This window comes from Orcinus orca, chromosome 9 (assembly GCF_937001465.1).
Source record: "Orcinus orca chromosome 9, mOrcOrc1.1, whole genome shotgun sequence".
Classification (NCBI taxonomy): Eukaryota; Metazoa; Chordata; class Mammalia; order Artiodactyla; family Delphinidae; genus Orcinus; species Orcinus orca.
The window spans coordinates 862,247-878,460 of NC_064567.1; the positions used below are offsets into that span (position 1 = coordinate 862,247).

A 16,214-nucleotide genomic window follows, 5' to 3' on the forward strand; every position below is an offset into this window, starting at 1 on the left:
TCGCCGCGGGCGCTGGCCTTGAAGTCACCGTGTTCCCGGCACGCGGCGGGCAGCTCGGTGACCGCAGACTCATCAGAGCGTGGGGCTGGGTTGATGAGGCTTTGACAGCTGAGGACATCCTGGTCTTTTCTCCCGAAACTCACAGTAACTTTGGCGGCCAGGGAGGGGGAGGGGGGCGCCGGGAGTCTGTGGGTCCCTAAGACCATCTGTACCACATGGGGTGCAGTGACTACTGGCGGGAAGGGCCAGAGGGCTTGGAGGATCCGGGCCCGCGACGGAAGGTTCTGACCCGCAGCCCCTCCCCTCCCCCTCGTCCCTTGGCCTCCACAGGTGTCCCTCCTTCAGGAGCAGCCCTGGTGCCCAGCGGCCGGGGGCAAGTCCAGACTGACTCGGGTTGGGGCCCTTGGTGTTCTGGGGTCAGAGGAAGCTCAGGCACTGGGCCTAACCCTAACCCCTCCCTGTGCGGGGGGCAGGGAGTGTGTTCCATAGAGGCGGGCTGGGCCGCCCTGGAGCAGGGGGCAGGCAGGGCCGGGTGGCAAGGTGCAGAGCCGGGGGCTGGGAGGTGCCTGGAGCCGCCCGGTCCTCCGCCCGCCCCGTGGTTGCGGTTCCTGGGCAGCGGGGAGGGTGGAGGCGGTGTGTTAGGACTTTGCGGACTCATCTCACTAGAGGTCACAGGCACAGATCCCAGAGGATGCTCACCGCCCACCACCCTCCTCGCGCCCAGCAGGCAGCGCCCAGCGCACACACACACGGCCGCCCCATCTGTGACCTGCCGCCTGCATCCCTGCGCGGAGACCCGCGCCTCCCTCGGGGAGCCCACACCCCCTCCCTCCGGGCACGGTGCCCCCCCACGGCCTCCTTCCTGTCCTCTCGTCCCCTCTCCTGTGTCGCCACTGCTCCGTCTCCCTGGCCCCATCCGGTCAGCACACAGATATGCTCCGGTGTTTTCTGATTCACTAAAGTAAGAGCTCCCGGGACGCTGGTCTCACCACGTCAGCGCTTTTGCCTCCCACTGGCTCCCCGTCTCCTTCAGCACAAAACTACCCTCACGTGTGTCTGTATCCCTCGTGCGGACACATCAGCACCTGTTTGCTCCTGACACCCGGCCAGGCCTGGTCCCCACTGTCCACTGGACGGTCCACCGTCTGCAGCCCCAGAACCTCAGCTGTCGGCCCATCTGCAGTGGTCCCTGTCCTGAGCGTTGCTGACTCACCTTCTGAAGCCCGGCTGCTCTAAGCGCCTCTTTCTGTGGGATCTGCGTCTCCCTGAGGCCATGGGCTTTATATTGTTTGTATGGTGATGACCCCAGAGTCTACCTGCAGCCGGGCCCATTCGCTGTGTTCCAGACACGCACAGCCGCCGGCCCCTGCCTTTCTGTCCTTGGAGGCCTGTGACGCATTCCCCGAGCCCGGGCAAAGCAGGGCTCCTAATGTCCCGCCACCACCTGGCTCTGCCGCGGCTCCTCGGCCCAGTAGTGGAAGCTGGTGACGTGCTGTCCAGGAACTGGGAGCCTGGGTTGCTCTCAACTTGTCTGTGAAGATGACAACCTAACCTCAGAGGGACGTCCTCTGCCTGTTCCAGGTGCCCGTCTCACATGGGGGCAGGAGGTCCCGGCTAGACTGGGGGCGGGAGGCGGGCGGTGGGCACAGGGCAGAGCAGAATCCCCGCTGCCCCACTCCTGCATTTTCATCGAGTCTGATCCACTTCCTCTCTGGTCCCCAAGTGGCCAGAGCCTGACCTCACCCTCCCTGGGGGCAGAAAACGGCCACCTCCCAGACCATTTATGGGTACCTCATTCACCGATGGAAACGTGGGTGAGAAGCTTGTCCACCCTAGTCCTCCCTGAGCCGCCTTTGCCTTCTTAGGGCCCCAGGGGTTTCCTTGGTCCACGCAGACCAGCTCTCCAGTCTCCTGTCCTCTTCCACGTGGCAGTTTTCAAAAGGCAGTTCTGCTGTCACTTTTGAAGTTGTCTGGGGTCATTCTGATGGGTTCTCAAGCCCAGAACCCACATTCATGCAGCTTTGCCTGACCGGTGTCCAGTCTGGGCGGAGGGAGGGAGCGTTCGTATATTTGGAGTGAGTTTTGGACCGTGAGAACGGGAGCAGAGGCATTTGTAACAGCCACCAATGCCTCCTTTGCTAACTTTGGTTGCCTCCTGCAGTGTTGAGCCTGACTTTGACGCTTCTGGTTTTCTTTGGAACGCATTTGATATGAACGTCTCTGCTAATTCCTGACTCTGGAAAGTAACGCAGAGTTTGATTCCTCGGAATCTAGCAGCATTTACCGCGTGTCTCCCTGGTGCTCGTGATCCCACATGTGATGACAGATAGCGGAATTAAAACCTTTTAAGCCAAATGGAAACATCTCAAAACAAAATTTAAAGGAAATGAAAGGCTACAGTAGACACACACGTTCCTGATAGATTGGTGGTATTTTGACGTGTTTCAAAATCTAATTTCTGATATCTTGAAAGTATTCACATTTTTTCAGATGAATAAAGTCATGTTTCTTCCAAAGGGAGATTATGATATTACCAAGAAAAACTCAACTATTTGGAAGAAAAATAGATGATTGTCCCCAGGCGAGCGTTTCCATGAGTGTGGCTTCCAAGGTGTATCTGAAATAAGTCATAACTTCCTAAGTTCTCGATAGTGTGATAAACGCGGTATGATTAACGATGAACCTGCCCACGTTTCAGCAGGAGTCTCAGCGCAGCCGCGGGAGGCTCGGGGCTTCAACAGGGAAACCCAGAAGCAGCGCGTCCCCGGTGCAGACGCCCCGTTCAGCCCCGGACGGGCTGCCTCCCGGGCAAAGTCAGGCAGGAGGGGACAGGCCTCCATGCAGGTTCTGGAAGAGGGAGGAGGAGGTTTTCCTGGACCCGTTGAGGGTCCTCGGCTCCAGAAGGTAAACTGATGAAGAAAGAAAACAGGAGCGAAGCAGCACCTTTATTTAATCTGAGTTTCACGGGACACGTGAGGGGGTGAAGCCTGCAGACGTGGGTAGACCGGCCGCCTTCTGATGGGTTGGTGGGGAGGGCCGGGGGGCGTGGGGACCCGAGGTGGGTCTGCAGCAAACCGGGTACAGGGCGGGCACAGCTCCCACGAGGGTCTCAGGCCTGCTTCGGGGAGAAGGGGGTGGACAAGGTTGGAGACACCTTCGGCCGAGGTGTCGTGTTTGGGGCAGTGTGTCCTGCACCCACCACTCATGCCGTGGGATGTCAGACCTGGTTTCAGGTACTTCAAAGAGCCCTGGGCTTCCAGAGCTCTGCTCTGTGGGGGCGGGAGGCCGCGGGGCCCCAGCAAACCGCCGTCCACGTGCTGGTTTAACCCACTGAGCTTCCCTTGCTCAGTCACTGTTTGGGGTCCTGGGTAGGATTTTGTCCAAAGAAAGGATTTTTGTGGCCAAGGCTGTGTCAATCCCCAGAGCCCCTTCAGAGTCTACGAATCCATGGTCGTGCTCCTGCCCCCACAAGTCAGTGTGACTTTGTCGTGCGATGTGTGTGTTGGTGGCTGTGTGTGCCTGACGGCCGTCCCATGAGGCCGAGCGGGTGGGACGGGGGTCCGTGATGGATGTCTGAGAAAATGGCTCGTTTCCTCTGCAAACCCCACTTGGTCATCGCCTGTCTGCTGGAAGGGATGCTGCTGCTTTAATGAGCGTTACCAAAACCTGAGCCCAGTGGTTTAGGGATTTCTGAGAGCAACTGGGCATCACTCGTCAGTGGACAGAGAAATGCAGGCGGGGATGGCCCGAGTCACGGGGACCCTCGGGGGAGCGAGTGTCCAGCCGAGTCCCCGGAGACCCGACCACAGGTCTGGATGGACTCGGGGGAAGACTTGACGTCGAGGGCCCTTTGCCACGGTGTGGAGGAGGCACGGAGTGACCCCACCCCCAGCGAAGACGGTGGGACGCAGCTCCACGTGGTCCGCAGTTTGAGGGGAAGCCGTCACCCCCCACGTGTCGCTTTTCACGCGCGGACGGAGCCGGCACCTGCCTTTAGCACACTTAGTAAACACCAGCAGGTGTGCAGTCGGGACTCACAGGCGATGGGGCACTTGGCTTGCGGGAGTGTGTTGTGGCCGTGTCAGTGGGTGACTGGCTCTCGGGCCTGGGGGGCGGATAAGTTTGCAGTGAGGCGGGAAGCCCCGTGGCAGCTGGGGGCCGGGGGGCGGACGCGTCAGAGGACCCTCCAGTAAGGAGCCTGCAGGTACCTGGTAACATCCCGGCATCCAGTCCGAAGCCTCATCCTTGGAAGTGGTTACAGAGGTACTTACGGGTAATAGTCTCGGTTCTTTAATAAAATCAAAAGTGCTAACACTTAACCTCGACTCTTAGAAAGCAGCATGACAGTGGGAATCTATTGCTTTAAAAAAACTTACCCTTCAGGCTTCCCTGGTGGCGCAGTGGTTGAGAGTCCTCCTGCCGATGCAACGGACGCGGGTTCGTGCCCGGGTCCGGGAAGATCCCACATGCCGCGGAGCGGCTGGGCCCGTGAGCCATGGCCGCTGAGCCTGCGCGTCCAGAGCCTGTGCTCCACAACGGGAGAGGCCACGACAGTGAGAGGCCCACGTACCGCAAAAAAACCCCAAAAACAAAAGTCACTTACCCTTCAGATCAGTAATCATACTCCCAGAATTTTATCTTAAGAGTATCATTCACTAGCTAAGAAAGGGAAAAACAAAGCTTTGGAAAAAACAAAACTGACCTAAGTATAAAACAGAGGAAGGTGACTAATTATATTATAGTAATCAAATAAACGGACTCAGTGATTTCACTAAAAATCGTTGTGACACCTCTGAACTTAAGGGCAGCTGTGAAAACTGTCTGTGCCCACACATCCGGGCTGGAGGACCACATGCAAGTGTGAGGTCAGCTCTAGAACGGGGTTGGTGGGATTATAAGCGAGTTCTCTCCTTTTCCAAAATTTTTGTTAGTACCATTTTTGTGTGTGTGTGTGTGGTACACGGGCCCCTCTCACCGCTGTGGCCTCTCCCGTTGCGGAGCACAGGCTCCGGACATGCAGGCTCAGTGGCCCTGGCTCACGGGCCCAGCTGCTCCGCGGCATGTGGGATCCCCCTGGACCGGGGCACGAACCCGTGTCCCCTGCATCGGCAGGTGGACTCTCAACCACTGCGCCACCAGGGAAGCCCCCATTTTTTAACTTTTTATTTTGAAATCATTATAGATTCACTGGAAGTTGCAAAGACGGTATAGAGGTGTCCGTGCACACTTCACCAAGTCTCCCCTGTGGTTACATCCACATAATTCTAGGTCTGGAGTCAAACTGGGAGATGGATATCGGTTCAATGTGTGTGTATAGTTCTTTGTCGTTTTATCTTCAATACCATTTTTAGTTTTAATAAAGAAAAAACATGCAACCAAAGTAACTGTGCACATACTCGCTTTTAAATAAGTGAAGACACAAAGAGGAAACACCACCACGTGTGCGTGGCGTGGCTCCCAGGTGGCTGTAGAGAACGTTTCAAATAACTTGAGTCCTCGCATACTTATGAAGACGGTGCTGTGTGTGTATGCACAAGCAGGATGCAATAAGTAATTAGAAATATCCTGGGTTCAGATCAAGGCCCATATTTAGAAATTCAGGAGAAGGAGCCCTGGCGTGTGTGGACAGCAGAGGGGCAGGAGAGGCCTGGAGGATCCCACCTGACGCCCCGGGCAGGTGCAGGGCTGTGACAGGTGGAGGATGGGTCTTGTCAGATAGAGGCAGAGCCGCGGACTCAAGAGCGCGTGGAGGAGAAGTCGGTAGCGTTTGCAGTTAAGTATAACGAGTAAGACGGAGACGGTGTTGGAGCTGACAGGGTCTCTTGGGTGAGGACTCCGAGTTGAGTTTGAGATGATGCTGGGTTCCCAAGTGCGCGCTGGAACCGTAAGGACTCCGGGACTCCTCGGCGGGGCTGCCATCCACCCTCCACCCCGGCGGCTCCCGCACCCCTGCCAGCCTCAGGCCGGCTGCGCCCAGAGAGCAGAAGGTGGACACCAGCGGTCACCTGGGGCGAGGGGTGTCCTCGGCCACCGTGGGCCCTGCCCTGTGCCCGTGCACGTGGGCCCTGGCTCCTCAGCGTTGTAATTGTGTGCCCATCCCCTTGTTTTATTCAAATCTGTCTTTCTAGACAGAGAACATTGATATTTTTTCTTCTCAGTGCAAAATGTTCATCAGTCCTTGTTTACTTGTCAGTATTCCTAATTTATGTTTAAAGAGGGAAATCTGCATGAAATTGCATTAAAATATTTGCAGCGGCCTGTCCGAAGCTGCCCCGAGGATTCCCCACACGGGCTGAGGTGTCGTGATAGAGGTCAGAGTTCAGGGGCAGCCGTACGCCCTTCCGTGGTGGCACACCCCCACCTCTGCTGGCGGGGCCCCCTCGGGGCTCAGCGCCCTCCGCCCGATGCAGCGCTAGCCAGCGCTGTTCATACCCGTCTCTTATTTCTCAAAAGTGAAGAAAATCACACGCAAATGCGTTCGGTATAATTAACCGCGCTTGACATATTGGCAAATATGGGCTTATTACAAAGCGGCGCCCTTTTCTTCTGAAATGCTGCATAAAGCAGCCTGTCACGTGGGCCCGCGGGTGTCTTTTCAGTCCTTTTCGTGATTAAAGCGGGCGAGGTGCCGTGTGATGAGGCAGTTGCTATAGTGGCAGATTCGATTGTTATTCAATATCAAGGTAAATAGTCACGGAAAATGAAATAAGTATCGTCTGCCGGTGGCAGCGGCAGCTCAGGTGTCCCCCACCCCCCCTTTCTGACATTTCAGCCACGTTTATCTAGAAAGTGCGTGATGTGTGTCTCCTTGCCAGGCGTGGCCGTGGTCCGGCTGGGACTGGACGGTCGTCCCCCTAAGACACGGAGGGGCCGTCCGTCTCAGTAACGCGGCCGGTAGCGTGGAAGCAGAAGTTAATTTCCATGTAAAAAGCTGAACTCTGGAGACGCTCGTAAGAGCCCTCGGAATGTAATATTCCAGAAACCCCTTTTCAATCCTCAACCCGTAAGACTCGGAATTGCTTGAAGGAGGGGAAGAAAACTAGAGGCAGGCACACAGGGCACACCCCTTCCCACTGCCCAGCTTCCTACAGAGCAGCTCTGTCGAGCCGTCCTGGGCGCCCCACGCGCATCCCCTCCAGGGTCCCGCCAGGCGGACACACTTCACGTATGGGGAGCCAGGCACAGAGGAGTTACGGTTAAAACGCCCTCCGGGTGGTCACCTCCAGAGCCGGAGCCTCGCCGGCCTTGAAATCAGAGAGTCTTGAGTTCTGCCTTTAGTGAAAGGGTCCCAGCGGCGTCTGTCACTTGGAGACGCGTCCACTGGAGTCCTCAGAGCTGTCTTCCGGTCTCCTGCCCACAGATGCCTGTCCCCCTGGAAGCCCCACACCAGCTGCCAACGCGTCCTCGGACTCTTGCCCGAGATTCCCGTAGGGGAGGGCGTATCGGGGGTGCGTCACTTCGCAGGAGCTGCAGGAACCCGGGGCTCAGGCCCACCCTAGTGACCTCACTGTCACTTGATCCCCTCTGTAAAGGCCGCGTCCAGAAGTCCTGGGGGTCAGGACTCCACTTTATCCATCCCGAGGGGGTACGCGGCTCAGCCCGTAGCAGGCCGGCGGTGCCAGCCCTCCTGCCGCGCTGAGGACCGTGCTTTCAGAACCTTCTTCCCGCCCCCCGCCCGGGGATCCCGGAGTCGGGGGATGGGGGAGCTGCTCCGGGTGGATTGCTGAGAAGGTGCGTGTCACCCAGGGCTCCCCCGTCCCCTCCCTTCTGCCCGGCCCCTCCGTGGCGTTCCCCAGAGTGTGCTGAGTCCCGTGAGTTCAGGTCTGTCTCTCAGCCTGTGAGCTCTGGAGTGAGCCCCATGTGTGTCTGTCGCCCGGTGCCTCCTGACACGTGGCAGGAACTCGGGAACCCCTGGCTGGGCCAGTGAATCGCGAGCCCTGGGGTGCAGGTGGATGCCCACCCTGGCGCACGCCGGTTCGTCGTGCTGGCTTCTTCCTGGGTCACTCGACAGCTCTCCTGCTGCTTCGAAGCCTCCCTGAAAGCTGCGTTGCTCTGGAAAAGGTTTCCTGCTGACCCGGGCCCGCGTTCTCTGTCATCCCTGAAATAACAGGGCCGCCTCTTCTGTGTTGGCCCCAAGGCAGCTGTGGCCCTTCTGTCTTTGACTGCAAGCACCCCAGGCCACATCTCCATGGCAACTGACATGAATCCCTCAATTGCTGATTTGAATACTTCCCCTCTGCTTCATCCATGGGTTAAAATAAAAAGGCGGTTTTCACCCGTGTGAAGTAATTAGTAATCAGTGTAACACAAAATATAATCAAGGGCCACATTTAAAATAATCTCACGTCGAACAGATATGCAGCCAGTGCCGTGGTGGCGAGCGCGGTAGAGGCGAGTGTGTTTATCAAGATGGTCCACACGTCTCCTGCAGTGAGAACGGGGCCCACCACACAGGCGTCTCCTTGACACTGGGTGTACCTGGCACCGGCAAGGCCCCTGGTGTTTCCCCAGCAGTCAGATGCCTCAACCCGCGTCTAAGCAGAGTGGTTACAGGTGGGAAGGGCGGCTGGCGCTGGAACGGTGGCCCTGGCCGGGGCTCGGTCCTGGGCAGCATCCGGGGAGGTCAGAGGCCCCATGGACCCAGCAGAACCACCACTCCCTTTACCTGGACTCCGGGACACAGTGCCCTCTCGGTGGCTCCACTCCAGGCCCTGAAATCGGTCCACGAAACCCCACCCTCACCGGGGCCACAGGTCCTGTGGTGTCTCCACATCCCTCCCAAATGGGACCCTATTAATAAGCCTCGGTGCCCGTGTTACCCCACGTCACTACAGGGGTAGCATCTGCGGGACTGGCCTCGTGACCTGCCCTTGTCCTGCAGGGCTGCCCACAACTGGCGGGTGGCCCTCAGCCCTGGGGTCCTGCTGCCCAGACCGGGCCACCGCTGACCTGGGTGTCAGGGTCCCAGGGCTTCTGTAACAAAGCGCCGCTAACTGGGGGCTGAAAACAACAGAAATGCACATTCTCTCGCAGTTCTGAGGCCAGACGTCCAGAACCCAGGCGTCAGGGCCAGGCGCCTTCGGGGGCTCCGGGGGAGGGTCCTTCCTGCCTCTTTCTGCTCCTGGGGCTGCCGCGTCTGCAGCTGCATCCCTCCAGCCTCTGCCCCATCCTCTCGCGGCCTCCTGTGCATCTCCTCTTTTGAGGACATGGGTCATGTTGGATTAGGGCCACCCTGCCCCACTGTGACCTCATCTTAACTAGATCGCATCTACAAAGGCCCCATTGCCAAGTAAGGCTCCTTCCCAGGACTGCGGGTTGGGAGGTGCACACACCTTTCTGGGAGACACCGTGTGACCCTCAACACCGGAAAATCACAGGTGTCATCCAAGCACCAGGAGCGATTGTCAACTGACCTACAGCTGAATCTCTCCTTTTGGGGTTACAGTGACTCATAAACAGAGTTCGCCTTTCTAGCCACGTGGGTTTCCCGGTTAACAGTCAAGTTTGATTGAATGGACCTCAGGCTACTTTGGGTCCCCTCCTCCCCAGGCCCCCTGCACATACATGCACACATGCACGCGCACGCTCCCCAGACCCCCCGCCCCCCATCTGCCATGCGTGAACTATGGTGGGCAGATTGGGGCTGAGGAAGGAGACAGCTAGGGTCCACATCCAGGGCTGGGGCTGTGACTCATCTCAGCTATCCTGCTAAACTTCACTGGGGGAGAAAGACATGGAAACGGTTCACTTACAGGCCTTTTTGATAATTGCATATTTTCAAGAAAACATGAAAAGTAAATAATTCGTTATTTTTATAAAATTAGCTAATTCTCACTGTATTGTCATATTGTTGTCTTTTTCTCAAGATTCTTGGAAGTTGATTCTTTTTATGGCTGAGTAATATTCCATTGTATATATGTGCCACATCATCTTTATCCATTCATCTGTCGATGGACGATTAGGTTGCTTGCATGTCCTGGCTATTGTAAATAGAGCTGCAATGAACATTTTGGTACATGACTCTTTTTGAATTATGGTTTTCTCAGGGTATATGCCCAGTAGTGGGATTGCTGGGTCGTATGGCAGTTCTATTTGTAGTTTTTTAAGGAACCTCCATACGGTTCTCCATAGTGGCTGTACCAATTCACATTCCCACCAGCAGTGCAAGAGGGTTCCCTTTTCTCCACACCCTCTCCAGCATTTATTGTTTCTAGATTTTTTGATGATGGCCATTCTGACTGGTGTGAGGTGATATCTCATTGTAGTTTTGATCTGCATTTCTCTAATGATTAGTGATGTTGAGCATCCTTTCATGTGTTTGTTGGCAATCTGTATATCTTCTTTGGAGAAATGTCTATTTAGGTCTTCTGCCCATTTTTGGATTGGGTTGTTTGTTTTTGAGCTGCATGAGCTGCTTGTAAATTTTGGAAATTAATCCTTTGTCAGTTGCTTCGTTTGCAAATATTTTCTTAGTTACACCCCTGAGGCACATTGACACCTGCTGTACTCCACAAATAGGACGTATTTTTAAACTAGGTGGTAGGTTAACTGCACAGATAAAATTTTCACCTGCAGAGCTCATGAGACAAGTGTGAAACCCTAATTTCCCAACTTCCGTATACACTACGCCTGCTCGAGCCTGCCGGGGCCCACGGTCACCTCGGGAAGTGCCCTTGGGGGCGGCGGGGGCCCCCGGTCTGGTCTCGGGATCACAGGTTCATCCTCGGTGCCTCCAGACGTTCCTCCTTCCTGAGCCCCCGGCACCTCCCCTCAGGCCCCCGCCGCCGGGCAGGTGACAGCTCGGCACCTGGAGACAAGGCGGGCGGTCCTGCCCCACACGGGGCCCCTCCGGATGCCGAACCTGGACCAGAGTCCCGGGGGGCTGTCCTTCCGGCACCTGGACGGCCCTTCCCGTCTGCTGGGTGTGCCTTACCGTCACTCATAGGGGACCCTCAGGACAGCAGGCACAGGGAGAGCCCCTCCCTGGGTGGTGACCCCAAGCTGATCGGGGAGGGGCAGGGGCACCAACTCTTCATCAGTCTGTCCGCACAGACTTCACCTTTGTTCCTGTGGAACGAACGCTCAGGGGCAAGTTGGGCTTCTGTGTGTGCAAACCCTGAACCACAGCTCTGTTTTCTGAGTGACAGCATAAAGCAAAAAGCAGTGTTTTAAGAGGTAAAAGACCGTGATCGCAGGGGAACACCGCCCGCGAGCACGGAGAGGGGCGGCCAGGGCTGGGTGTCTCCTTGCCACCTGCGCTGGTTTCCCAGGATGGCCTCAGGGAGTCCCGCAGTCGGGCCGAAACAGACACCCATCGTCCTGGAGGCTGGGATCTGACACCCAGGCGTCGGCCAGGCAGTCCCTCCTGGGCCTCTCTCCTCGGGCACACTTGCCATCTTCTCCCCATGTCCTCACGGGGCCGTCCCTCTGTGTGTGTCTGTGTCCTGACCTCCTCTTCTTATCAGGACACCAGTCAGTGGATCAGGGCCCACCCATATGCCCTCACCTTACGTCCATTGTCTCCTTAAAGGCTCATCTCCAAAATGTGGGCAGATCCTGAGGTCCTGGGGTTGAGGCTTCAGCGTATGAACTGGGGGGACATGGCTCAGTCCCTAACGCTGACCCTAACCCTAGGCTTAGTTAGAAAGGATCACGCTTGGACAACTCAGCTTCTAAGAAATCTATGTGTCCTGTGCTCTACAGTATGCCAGACAGTAACTGAAACACTGAAGAATTCTACGTGCCCGTCAGGGACATAAACGTAACTAAATAAAATGTGGTGTGTATGGCTAGAAGCATCATGGGATCGTCTTGTCCAAAACCCCATCAAATCCGTGGTTTGACCTGGGACACCAGTCACAGCACTAACGTAGCAGCTACCACGGGTGTAGATAAACGACTGTCCCCATTGCCGGTGGGCGTTCAGGTGAGAGGGCTGGCGTGCTGGCCTCTGGCCGGGCCCCCGGGGCGGTTTTGCAGGGCAGGTGTGTCTCGGGATGTGAGGACCGGGGTGGGATGCGGACGCTCCCCTCCACAGGGCTGAGAGGGCGGTGAAAAATTCTTGACGTTGAGACAATATCAATTGTGTTGCCATTTTATTTATTTGGCAAAGGGCGTCTGTTTCTTTGGCACATTTTCGTTTGGGTGTGCGGCAGGCAGACTGAAGAATTTGTTGTAGAATTTCCCCGGGGGTGTCGGCGGGCTTTGTGATGTAGCCCTTTGGCAGCAGCATAGAAGGGCCTGCTTGTTAAACTGCTAATTTACAGATCTTCTCTAAGTGAGTGCAAACAAGCTGTGGGCCGCAAAGCCCTGCTCATATACAATGTTCAATTTTTAATTTCCAGTCCATCGTAGATTATGGGAATGAAAAACAATATTTAATCCCTCGTTAACACATGAATAAGCGGAAGCTGTCGTTTTCGACCAGACAATAACGGGATTATCTCAAGAACTGTCAGTTTATGTGAAAACATTATGTTGCCCAAATTTTCATAAAAATTAGCAGTGGATGATATTCAAGATCAGAGCGATGGAAAGAGGGAAGTCCGCATCCATGGTCATAAATATTCATACTTGTCTGCTCAGGAGATGGAAATCTAATCAAGGGGCTATTGAGGCGCTGGCTTTTTTTTTTTTTTTAACCAAGACGTTTCATCTAAATTGGGTTTGATATGGAAATTCGTCTCACTGGAGTCCTCCAGGCCGTGAGCACGCAGGGCTCACGGGGCAGGGTGTCCGCTGGGTCAGGTATGGCCCTGGCACAGGCCGCTGGCATCCACCTCCACCTGAGCGATGGCCGTTGCCAACAGCTCGCGCCACTCAGCGTGCTCCGCATTTAATGTGTGCAGTGTTTGGGACTCTCCCTCCCTTTTTTAAGGAAAAAACAACATAATTTCATGCCGGTTAACTCCTAGCTACTGCAGGGTTAAAAACCGTCTGTGTCTTTGCTTTTGTTGACAATTACCATAAATCAGAAGACACTCTGCATGAAGCTTAATGAAATATGTATGATTTTAAAAAGAAAAGATGGTGACTGCAGGACGCTGCTTTGTGTGTGTGTTCCTGCGATTTCCTCGAAGGCTGTGCTTTTCCCGACCCGTCAGCAGGCGTCTGCCTGCGAGGACCTGCCGCCGTCCGGTGCCACCTGGTCTTCCGTGCACGTGGCAGGCGAGCGGTGAGCGGTGTCCTCCAGCGCTGGGCCAGCGGTCGGAACCCTGTGTCAGTCAGGGCTCCCGAGAGAAGCAGCTGGCCATCGATTCTGGGGCTGAAGTCCTCTGTCTCCAGGGTGGAGGCCCAGGGCAGCTGGTGGTGTCATTTCCGGTCCAGACCCAAAGGCCGGGGCCCGGGGGAGCGAAGGTGCACATCCCAGCCCACCTCTGAAGCCAAGACCCCGAGCACCGTGTCCAAGGACGGAAGAAAGGACAAGTGCCCCCCGGCAGATAGCAGAGTCACCTTCCTCCGCCTTCCTGTTCTGTTCAGACCCTCGGCAGACGGGCTGATGCCCCCACGGTGGTGGGTGACCTACTGATTCACGTGCTAGTCTCTTCCAGAAACACAGGCACGGACACACCCAGCCGCCTGGGAGTCCCTCAGCCCGGCCATGGTGACGCGTGAAATTAACTGGCACACTCCTAAAGTTTCTCGTCTTCCCAGCGGCTGCCCTGAGACACTGAGACAGCTTCCTGCTTCCCCAGGAAGGGCAGGGGCAGTTCCAGGGCTTGGGGTTGGGCAGGAGTTTGTGTCTCACACTGTGCTGCTTCCAGGTTGGGTTTCCGCTGCCGCGTGACCTTGGGGGGCCGTCCTCATTGAGTTAGGAGTGACAGAGGCCTGTGACTTCCAGGCTAATCCCGCCCTGGAGGTAAAGACTTAGCATCACAGGCTTCCGGGGTGCCTGTTCCTGGTGGGCCGAGCAGAGCTGCACAGCCCGGACGCCCGGCCCGGGAGAGAAGCAGAAGGATGGGGGCAGGGTGAAATCTCCGTTGACTGTGGTCCTCGAAGGGGAACTTGGTGTAACTGGGATGATTTGTGGTGGTGCTGATATGAATTCTGTTCTTTCAAGGAAAGGGATAATTTGCCACAGGAAAAAAAGAAAATAGTATTGGATTTGGACGCGCTTCTGGTGACGCTGCCAGCCCAGCACCACTGCTCGCTAGTCCCGTCTCCTTGGGGCCGGGGGAGAGTTTGCGGGACGTTGGCCCAGAAGAAGCGCTGCTTCTCAGAGTTGGCCCCAGAAATGCAGCGGGAGAGGACTCAGCACAATTAGCAAGTGGTCCCCGCGGCAGGAGGGGGCCAAAGAGGAATTTCTGATGAAATCCCCGGGCACCCCGTTCGCTAGGTGTGGTTCGTCCAGATGTCACCACGGAGGAAGGAGGCCCGGGACGGCAGAGCGAGTGTAGGAGGGAAGCGGGTGAGCGAGCAGGAATCAGGATCCTGACCTTGTGGGGAGGAGCCGTAGCGGGTGTCTCCCCAGACGAGGACCAGCTTCCGTTCTCCGCAGACGTGGCCGAGGCCCCTCCTCCGGGGGAAGCAGGACTGGCCTCTCCTGACCTCCCCTCCCCGCGGGGCGGCCGCGGCTGCACCACTAGGGTCACACACCCCTGTATCCAGAGTCACAGGGGCCCTAAGGCGAGGGGGCTCCATCTACCGCGAGCTGGCAGGACTCTACCGGGATCTGAGGGGGGGCAGAGGGACAGCCTGGACGTGTCCAAGCTCTGTCTTCGGGGAAACCCGGCTTTCCAGAACTAAGGCTCCCGGGACTGCGCTCAAGCCTGTGGGTGGAAGGAGTTACGGGGACTTATCCTCTCGCGCTGACGCCACCACCACAGAAGGGTGATGTGCGACCTTCAGCAAGGTCGTCAGAAATCGCTAGCTTGTATTTTCCCCTCTTCTGCTGTAGGGACTTGAAGCCAAGGGGAGGAGGGGCTCCCCCAGTGCCTGTGGAAGACCTGCCTGCTGTCTGGTTTCCTCGGGCTTGAGGAACTAAAGGCTCCGGGGGAGCACGTGGGACCCCCCGGCAGCCTGGACAGGAAACCCACGGCGGGTCAGCTGGGGCCGCAGGGCACAGGCGCTGCCCTCCTACGAGGGGCTCCTGCACGTAACCCCGGTCTTCTGTTCGTGTGCGTGTGTGCGCATGTGTGAGTGTGTGTGCACACGTGTGAGCGTGCTGCCTGCACACAGACCCGTGCTGCTCTGGAAGCCCGCGGGGCCGTCCTCCCCACTTTTTTCTCCTGGGGGCTCAGAAGTTTGCTGATCGAGGGGCAGTCAGGTGGGCCTGCAGCTTCTCTAAAGTGAAAGTCTCCATTAGGGAAAAATGGGAATTCCTTGAGAGAAGAGTGGTTGTGAACATATCAGAAGCAAGAAGGACACTGTGCACTGGTGGGGACACGTGAGCCGCGCCGGAGCTGGAGGCCGTGGGGTGGGAGCTGCGGGCTGGGGGACAGAGGAAGCAGGTGGGTCTGAGGAGAAAAGGAGGTTCGTGTGCCTAATGGACACGAGTGGCTGTCAGAACAGGACTGGAAAGCAGTGGGACCTTAGGTTCCAGGCGAGGGAATTCCAGGTGGGTCGGCAGCCACGGGGGTGGTGAGTGCTGGGTGGGCAGCAGCCTGTCCAGTTGGGCCCGGGGGTAGAGGGAGGAAGACGAAGCCCGGGGATGCCGGGGGGTCAGGGAGGGCTGGAGCCGCGGGGCTGGGCGGGGAGAGAGTGCAGGTTGGCCCGCCGCCCGACCCGATGGCTGCTCAGACGCGCACGCGGTGGGTTGGCGCAGTTCCCCCCGTCACCCCTCTCCTCAGGCCCCAGAGCTGGACACAGGCTGTGGAAGTCTGGATTTGGGGGCAGGTGGGCGGCCAGGTCAGGAGGAGGGGAGAGACCATGGTGTGAATCAGGGAAGAAGTTAACCTTTGGAGCCGGGGGCAGAGGCCCGGGGGAGGGACGCATCTCACCCTGTGTCCCACCCGGGACGCATCCCAGAGGCCCCAGACAGTCGGGATTCGACAGCACGGTCCCCGTGTGTGTGCGCACATGTGCGTGCGCGTGCTCCAGCCTGTGTTTAAGGGAACTTTAACCCCCTGACACTCCAGCGTACGTGGAAAATATTCTCCAGTGAAGCCACGGAGGAGCTCGAGGACTCAGTGACGGGAGGGGAGGTGGGGGAGTCATGCGGCGAAGCGGGGCTGCTCCCTGAGTCCCAGGTGCGGACGGGGCAGCGCCCCTGCAGG

At 57.2% G+C, this 16,214-nt stretch overlaps 1 protein-coding gene across 12 annotated transcripts in view; it reads left to right on the forward strand.

Moving 5' to 3' along the window:
* PTPRN2 (protein tyrosine phosphatase receptor type N2) overlaps positions 1-16,214 on the forward strand; it is a 692,817-nt gene that overhangs the window by 438,094 nt on the left and 238,509 nt on the right. The gene's annotated exons all lie outside the window — the stretch shown is intronic.